The sequence below is a fragment of the Acromyrmex echinatior genome, chromosome 2 (assembly GCF_024713525.1).
Source record: "Acromyrmex echinatior isolate Ae372 chromosome 2, ASM2471352v2, whole genome shotgun sequence".
NCBI lineage: Eukaryota > Metazoa > Arthropoda > Insecta > Hymenoptera > Formicidae > Acromyrmex > Acromyrmex echinatior.
Genome location: NC_141853.1, coordinates 1,007,918 through 1,017,938, shown reverse-complemented (window position 1 = coordinate 1,017,938; position 10,021 = coordinate 1,007,918). Strand labels below are relative to the sequence as shown.

The following is a 10,021-nucleotide window of genomic DNA, read 5'->3' as shown; positions in this document are numbered from 1 at the left end:
CGTGAATGCGTTACAAGAAAATTTTTCTGAGATTTTACCTCCATTGCGAGAGTGTTTCTTGAGTGAAATCGAAATATTTTTTTCCAATTATAACTTATATGTTTTTTTTATACAATCGTCATTTTTAAAATAAATACATATTCGTATCATTTTATTTTGGTAGTATTTTTAATAGAGTGAGACAAAATTGCGAAGTAGAAATAAATTATTAAAGTTATCTTAATAAATAAATTCCTAAACTTTCTCGATCAATTTGTTGTATTCCATTGCGTGATATTTGATTAACTCTTTTTTAGCCGACTTTATGGAGAATCCAAACGTGTCACCCAGCCTGTTCTATTCAATATGCGAACAAAAATTACGTGTCTATTGGAGAGTTAATCGCTGCGACACATAGCGGATTGTAAATTGTACAGTCGACATTTCCAATTTCGCGAGTCCGACGTGCGCAAAGAACGCGACGGATCACTGACATCTCGTTTCGGTATTGACGCCCCTTTCGATTGTGATACACACTCATGGGCAATGCAACCCCCTCGGCTGGACGTTTACAGGACACTGGAACCCCCCGGAGGTTGCCCGTCCATCGTGTCACGTCTAACCGAGGCGAAATTTTCGCTGAGGGGATGAGAGGGATAGTGACGGCGATGCGATGGTCAGCGAGAAAGATATATATATATATATATATATATATATGTATACATACAGAGAGAGGGAGGGAGAGGGAGAGAGCGAGAGAGAATGAGAGAGATATTGTAGGACTTTGGGGGACGCGAAGGCATTTAAGCGTAAATGGTTTTTGTAACTGGGAGAGCGTAAAATTGCCTAACCGCCCTGTGCATCTCCTGGTGCTTTTGGATGAGCTCGACAAACCCCCTTGCGTTGCAATGCCATACCATCCCTTCACCTCCACCTACACAGATTGCCCTAGAGCTTCCGACGTCGCCTTTAGGTCACGGCTTCGTTAATTTGAAACTAATTTATATTCAACAAAAATTTTTCCGACATTTCCTCCTTCTACGTCTAATATGAATTATGATAAAGCAGCGAATAGTTAAAATACTAATAAGAGGATAACTCCAGTTCTGATTTAGTTAAATAAATGAGGGTAGCACAGAGTTGAAGAATATCGTATGCGATCCTCCAGGGGGAAAATTCTAACGTGCGATACGTCAAAACGCGTATATGTTGAAATTTGAGAATAATACCAACGCGCAAGAATTAGGGCGTTCGACTAAAAACTGCGCCGGCGAACCGCACGCGGTGCAGTTATAATGAATATTTAATGAGTGCAGAAAAAACTGCGTCTGCACCGGAAGGCAGGTGCGTGCCAGCGATATGGGTAGGCCCCGTGGGCGAACCTGGAAATCGCGTATTCATCATCGGTCCATTCGTAATCCGTCGCGCGCGGTCAAGGGAGCGGGCAGGCGGGTGCGAGTGCTAGCTGCTAGCGTGTACGGGGGATGGGAACGAGGTGGAGGAAGCGATTAATTTCACAGCGCGATTCATAATGGAGCTCCCATCAATCATCGCCGCCGGTTACGCGCGCGCCGCCCGAACTCCGGTGCGCGATAATTAATTCCGAAAAATTATTAATCGCAATAATGTCCTCATTTACACAGAGCCGGCTGTTGCAGCGGCGCGCGCGACGTCGCGTCGGTTTGCTGAGCAATTCGTTGGAACTCTGACGACGCGTTCACTCGCCGCGTACTTAATTACGTACAATTTACCTAATCGAGGATCTGTAATTGAGTTATATGTATCACGCGAAATATCGTTTCTGTATGAATCTTACAGGACGCATGCTTAGCGTTTTATGCAATTAAAATTGTAATCAAAATTACGTCTCATAATGGATCTGAATATTGAGATATGTGTAGCACATTCTCTCTCTCTCTCTCTCTCTCTCTCTCTCTCTCATTCACTCCCTCTTTTAAATAATATTATAATATACATTCACTTATAATATTATAATATATTAAACATCAACATTATAACTTGTTACATAAATAACATCGATGACACTGATTTTACATTAATTTTTTGAGTGCGATGTAGATGATTTTCAATTGCATATTTACGAAAATATGCAATATTAATATTACACAAATTGTTATATTAAATTTAATTTTCAATTAATAATGCGAATTATTAATGAAATACAACATTTAGCGTTTATAATATAAACATTTTATGCATACTTTTTACAAATGTAAGATCAATTTTACAAATCTGGATTATTACGGATCAATAAGTTTGTTTTAATTAAAAACATTTATGGAAATATGAGTAGATATAGTAAAAGTAAAGGAAGTTGATGAAATAAAATTTCAATTTAAACCTATTTTTTATATATTTACAAAAAATTGTACTTCATTGATCCAACATCGAGAAAATTTAAAAACAAATCTACGTTTTTGTGATGAACATTTTGAAACTATTATTTTGTATATAAACAAAATATTTTAGCTCACTATTTTTGAAAATACCAATATTTACAATGTCGTCACAGATAATAAAATATGAATAGCATATTTTACGAGTCGATATATTTTTTAATTTCGATAAATTTTATTAAATAAATTTTTGCAACGTTTGATAAACTGTGTTGATAGATTGAATGTAATTGTAACTTAACACATAGAGAGAGAGAGAGAGAGAGAGAGAGAGAGAGAGAGAGAGAGAGAGAGAGAGGGGTGGAAAAAAGAGTAAAATAAAAGATGATGAAATTCTGTAAAAATTATTACTAACGAGCACATAAATCTATTGTTACGGTCTAAGTAGTAATAGACAGTCTATAGTCAGACATATTCCCGCTTTCATAATTCCGTATTATTACCTGCATCAGTGAAATTATACTACCATAATATACACTTATGATATATTGATAAAATATTTTAATTAAAAATATAGTTAATGAAATTGGAGAATACACAATATATATTTTATTTTGTTAATAGCAAATTGAAGAAGAATATAAACGTCATTTGCTACATATTGCTTTTTATTTTATAATAATTAATTTAGAAACTTTACACTTTTGAATATTTATTTACGTTTATATATCTTATATTACAATAGAAAAAAATTTGATCCATATAATATTTTTCGATAATTGCTCGTTTTATTAAAGACGTGACTAGAGGACCAGTGTTTTGAATAGAAAAATCAAAGTAGATGTATTTTGAAAGGGTGAGTTATAGTTGCAATCACAATCTTTACGAGGCACACATGTGTTTGTACATAAAGACACGTGTACATATGTATGTATGTATGTACATATATATATATGTATGTGTATGTATGTCGTGCTTAACAGCTCGCGACGTCGTAAATTGATAGTAAATGTCACATCCGGATTGCAGAATAAGAACGCGCTCCTGTGGGAAAGCCGCCACTGATGGCAATCACTTAGTCGCTCACTTCGCGGGACACGAATGCGCCTTACATTGGTCTCACTGACGGTCGTAATTCCGTGACATTGATATTCCTGCGAAAGTAGGGATCTACCAGAAAATAATTCACCGGCATGACACGTCTCAAAGTATATTTCGTCATATTTGACGCAGAGATCGCTTCGAATTGGAACAAACGTTGTCATTATTATTATTATTATTAAATAATAAAAAAACTAATGAAAAAGATTATTTTTATCTAAGCTATTTGCATCTTTTTACTTTTTTATTTAGCTGATGGTTCTACATTTGAATATTTTTGTCTGAATATTTTTGCAATGTTCTACAAGGATTGATATTACCGATAATCTAATCAAATTGCTCATAGCAATAACTTACTTTTATAAACCTTGCACATAATTCGTTATGAAGGAAATTCATTATTTGATCGATATATTTTTAGATTGTACTTGTGCTCAGATTTATAGTCGAAACTATACATAATATTGTCAAGTGAAATAAGAAACATTGTAATATAATATAATTTCATAGTTTGTCAGTTAATCAATATAAGACAGATAAATTAATCAAATAAAATTATTGACGCGTATCTAATTTTAAGCGTCCGTTGCAACAAATATTTGATTATATTCCAAGATTTATTAGTACTTACAAACATTAAAATTTTGATCGACGTCGAACAGCCAGTACTTTTGCGCCAGTACTTTTGACCTTTAGCTTTGCTTGACGTAAGTGTTCTTATACTGGCGAAATCGGTAAACTTATTTATAAACCGCTAATATAGAGCAAAGTTCAGGTGGCAATGAGATTACTTCTAATAGCACAGTTATTCGCGCTAATTATTTTTATTGCGACGAATATTGTAATCTAAGTCAGAAATCTTGCAAAACGTCAAACGTTTTGCTGTTGTTCAAAAATGCATATAGCATCTTTTTACGAAAATTTCTTCCTCGTCCTCAACCTGATTTCTTTATTATCATAAAGTCCACGCGATCCGTAAGGCTTTTTTACCATTCCGTGTACCTGGAACGGTAAAGCTAAGAATATATACATGGAAGAGACTTGCATTATTCAGGAAATTACTCCCCCCCGCATTAGAAGTCTCGCATTTAGAACGATACACGATCAGATTATTCGTTAGTTCTGCAATCTTCTAATAGGAGGACTGTACGAGTCAGGTAAAGAGAAAATAGTTATTTACATTTTTATTTGTCTATTTTGCAATTTTAGAATTTCCGCTTTAAACTACATACATAAAAGAGAATCAGCACACACATTGACTTTCATATATTGGAAATTTTTACTTTAAAGGGTATCTATCATATATTATTATTCTTAACAGAATTTGATTTTTACATTAATAGAGTTGAAAAACAATTAACATAGAAATAGATAGATTCTTTTCCACTTACAATTAGTCAAAAATTGCAATACTTGTAGCATATCATAATTATTGTCTATATTTGAGAAATAAAAATGTGGAATCACCTCAAACTCAACACGTAACTTTTCCCAGCTTATTATTTTATTTTATTATACCTGCATCTTATTTTATTATTTTTTTTCTTTTTCTTTGTTTTTAAATAAATGGATTTCGACTAACAAGTATTCACTAGTATTCTGTGAGCAGCCCTTATTTCATGACTATCGTTTCACAGTCGTATCCGTTTTCTCTTTCCACGTTTGAGAATCGTATAAACGATCAGACGTCAGTGACGTTTCTCGATCTCACTTTGGTCGCGGGCGAAATCGGGGGAAAACGGATAAATGGGCGTATTCGTTGAAGTAACTGCCAGACAATCGATAGCTCGACTATCCCTGGTAACGCTTCGTTGTGTCTCTCAATTTCGAAGCGGGGCTTCATGAATAACCAATGGCCTGGGAGGGACCCCGAACCCGTCCCAGGAACACCGACTCACCGACTGGCACCGAGGCCCGCTTCCATCCCTTCAGAATCGACATTGCAACACGCGATCCCGGGCCGGGCCGGGCCGGGCCGGGCCGGGTCGGGTCGGGCCGAGTGCTCTGTGATTCCGATGAACCAATAAGACGACGATTGCGGGCGTCGTCGAGGGTGACGTTTTCGTTTCGTTCCTTTTCGCTTCCTCGTAGCTCGTACGCTTCCTCCCTCCCGCGCGTCGATCGTTCCAAAGCAAAGGAGAATCGGAAGCTAAGGGCACATCTACACGATTCGCCCTTGATAATACCTCGAGGTACGCGAAAGCAGAAAATGGCTTTCTTATTGACCACGTTCTTCAGTTCAATAGTGTACACAAGATTCCATTGGTGAATGCGTCCTTACGAACAATAGAAACTGTGATATAATTGACAGTTGACGAGTTTAATTATTTTATCATTTGTTACGTATTATTATAGATTATGCTTACCGGGGGAAAACTATGCAAATTTAAAAAGAGAATAAATAAAATTGATTTAATTAAGATTAGTTTTGTGTAACGTCTTCTTTGTCGTCTTGTTGAATGAAAACGAGATATTTTTAAATAGCTTAACAGAAATTTCCAAATTGTATAAAAATTGAATTTGTATAGTGTATTCAATCACATATACAAATCATACACTATTGCAAAAGTTTATATATTTGATTGAATATACTATGCGACCTTAACTTTTTATACTTATCCAAATTACTCTTATTAGCCTAACGGCAAATAAACGCTAATTTTTAACAATTAACAATTAGAATAAAAATTTACTTTAATACTGGTGTTAGTTTAATTCAATCTCAATTAATCTCAAGTAATCAAGTCGCAAACGGAGTCTTCACGGGATTTCTTCATAGCTGAAACACTCGTGCAGATTAAAAGTTTTCTTCGCGGGCAGCTTAAAACGAGTCTTAGCGACTCTTTAACGAGCTCCTTGCACCAAATCCAAAATGCTCTTCTCTGGTCCACAACTTAGTAAAAGCCGGCGATTGCAACCGTGCTTTCGAAAGTTTCGTGAGCGTTTCTGCTACCGAACATCGGGCGCGAGATAGTGGTGCGGTCCATGAAACGCCAACCGCTCCTTGAGTGCGTTACGGATCTCTCACGGTCGTCAGAAAATTAGGTCGTCCCGTGTCCGGTGTACTTCGATTAAATCCTTAGCCTTAGTCGCTGTCCAGTTTCATTTCCGAAGTTTCCGCGGACAATGGAAGGGGAATCCCAAGGATCCAGTTGCTGGCCGGACGAAGGCCCTCTTTCCTGGCCTCAGAGTTCCTGTCCCACGAATCTCGCTGTCGAAGCTCCGCGACGATAACCTTCGCTGTAATTGCGTCCGAACGTGGCGTCTCTTGGTCCCGATCTGGCCAAGAACTTCTCAGATTAAACGCTTAATTGCACCGCTGCTATCTCTTTTGGCCAGGAGTCCTCCTCTACGAGAGCCGATCACACCGTTCTAGATGCTGCGATTACCGCGCGCAATCCGACCGCGCTTGATCGGGAGATGGCCTTCGCCCGAGTCCTTTAAAGATCTTAATTAAGTCTTCGACTCGGTCGACTTGTGGAGTAGGATCTTCCCGAGGAAAGTCTAATCATCTAATTTAAGTCGGAAGTTAATTTTGGCACACATCTGCTTCGTGATTAAGGCCGTTTCTTATGTAGTAACCTGATGAAAGTATTGAGAGTTTAAAACGTTTTTAATATTCCTCAGTTTCTTAATATTCTTTGAAAATTTTAGAGTGCAAATTTCTCAGTGTAGAAAAAGATACGGATAAAGAAATTTGTGAACATGATATTTCGGATAAACGTTACTTTCCAGTTTGTGAAAATCATATGCCTAAACTGTTATCAATAAAAATATCAATAGAAAATTGTGTGCGTTATGATAATAAATACAAAAGTAATAATCGCGATAATAAAAGTTAAGAAAATTATTATTAAAGCAAGACATGCTGTAAAAATTAAAACTATAAAAATTAATCTTCAAATTAAACTTCTATAGCGCAAGTAAAACTTATTTGAAATTAATTATAAAAGAAATTCTATTTTTTACTCCTTAAACTTTTTGAATTTTTTTAAAAAATCTGATATCTGCAATACCTCAAAAATGATTATCTTATAGATACCAAACTGATTAAAGAATCTGTAAAAAGAAACAGCGAGTGATGTAGAGACACAATATACATATAATTCAAAATATACAATATAACAATGCCTATGGAAGTATTTCAAAGAAAATTCTTTCAATGATATAATATCAATAAAAACTTAATCTTGAAAGTCTCGACTTCTTTTGAGACAAGCTCTTGTTAGCCAATGAAAGTTCTCCTCGAAGTCATCGGCTCGATTCGCACCTAACGTCGAAATTTCGCCCGCCTTCTCGAGATTGGTCATTAACCTACGCCCGAACCATTGTTCTCGTTTGTGAATCGCCTAAGACGCGCACAATACACTCCCGGACCACCCATTATCCTCCCGAGATTACCGTTGACTGCCGCTCCGAGTTCTTAACTTCGACGAGGTCGAAGGTCCTTACGAAAGAATTGAACTTCGAGCTGCGTCATTCGTTTGTACCTCAAAAGCGAATTAGCTCGAAGCGCTTAATTGCGTCGACATTATACTTTAGGATTATTATATATTTTCTGAAAATACTAAAAATACTAAAAATGTTTTACGTGGAATTTATGTCATATCGACTGTAATGCATTCGATGTATTTTAATGATTTTAACGTAAATTTTATTTTCAAGATATAGAATATTACTGTAATATTCAACAAGTATAAACTGCGCATTGATATTTCTCGATAAATGTTAACTTAATGCATTTTTTATTTAGATTATCTAATAAATATTTGATTTTACATTTTATTGCATTTTATTCACATGTGTCCTAGAATTTTTTTTTATACTGATAATATGTTTATAATACTAAGAATATAATTGATTCAATAATATTTCCATTTTAAAACAGAATTGTTATGTAGTAATAAAATATTTCAACTTCTATAATAGTATAAATATGCAACCGTGATATCTGGGTTAGTCTTTTATATTAAATGAAACTATCAAATTTATTTACGGATTAGAATAACAGAATTGTAATAATTTATATCAATTGTTAGCACGAAGTACAGCGCAGATTCCTATTACTTTGATTTTGTATATTTATTGTATTTTGAATTAAAGGAATCTTAATTTTTTATTCTTGTTGAGAATTGTAATAAATTGTCCGTATTTAATCAATGCTTTCCCATTTATTACGAGATAATACTTTGCAATTACAGTATAATATACGGTGTAATATTATAATTTAACTGATAGCTTTGGTTTTACTAAGCAATTCTCTCTTAGGACGAATGAATATATACGAGTACATATAGGAATGGAGGCTGTTGGAAGCGCGACGTTTCCTAATCTTTCACAGTTTGCGGCCACGCAGTGAGGTCAGATGGTCGTGCAGGGATGAAACAGATTAGAACAACTTAGTTTGGGAATCTCATGAATTTCCAATTATCAACTTGGCGTTCCACCGACGACCTACCATTTCCACCGTCTATGAATTCTACCGTTTCTCCTCTCGTCGGTTCGCACTATTTCGTTGGGAAAATAATCATCCTGATCATCCGTGAACGTGTGCTACTTTTATCATTTATCTTCAACGCATGTCGCGTTTGCCACATTTATTTCCAAATTCTGGAAATCAATATTTTCCCGTATAAAAACTGCATTTTGATACAGAGTGAAAAGCTTTAGATTAAGTAAATAAACCTGATCTTTTTACATATTTTGCTACTTATTTTTAGAAGATCAATAATGTGCAATCATATCGAAATAATTGTAACAAACTAATGCCGAGTGTTTAAAAGAGTAAGAATTAAGTATACGCTTAATTTAGATATTAAATAGTAATGATGATAACAATACGTTCAACATACTTATCAGCATTATTTGTTACGAGCATTATTTTTCACCGTAATTATAAACAAAGCTCTGCTTAAGGGAGACAGGCAGAAAGTGAAAGATGAAGATGCACTTTAAGGAAAATATCGTAATTGGGCGAGAGAGATGTTTTCGTGGAGCTCAGCTCGTTAAATTTTATTAATCCGACGCGAAGTATAATCTGAGTAGGGCTTAAAATACCGCAAGAATATCAAGATGACATGCGCAGGAAGATAGGGGAGATTTTTGAAAAGGGTGAGGGCCATGAGTGAAGAAATCGATACGTCGAGACAAACCGATTAGTCTTCTCTAATTAATATAATTGCGGAGATCAGACGGACCCCCACAAGCGTGGCTCTAATTCGATTTCTTCTCGAGATGAACATCTTACTTTTGAATTATCGGAATTCTCTGCTTTACAGTCTATGGCTTTCGATATTTCGAGGAATATCTATCTGTCTTGTGCGAACTCTCCGGCCTCGTGGGAGAGAGGTACAGAGAGCGCGTAAAAGGGACAGGGCCCGCAAACTTTTTCAATCGGCGTCCTTCTTCCTCTCCCACCTCCAGTTCCCCCCTTTCCCGATTCGACCACGCCGACGTCGGGAATGTCGGGTATCCTGTAACTATTCGCCAATGAATTTCAGGCTTTTCAGAGATCTCTTTCGTTTTTCTTATCGGGAAGAGGATCGAAGTCGGCAAAGTTATCTCACGACTATCCCCTTACAATG

General features: G+C 36.0%; 1 protein-coding gene across 7 annotated transcripts in view; it reads left to right on the top strand.

Annotated features, from left to right (window-relative positions):
* The window catches only part of Rbp6 (RNA-binding protein 6), a 748,725-nt gene that overhangs the window by 373,414 nt on the left and 365,290 nt on the right, over positions 1 to 10,021 (top strand). The gene's annotated exons all lie outside the window — the stretch shown is intronic.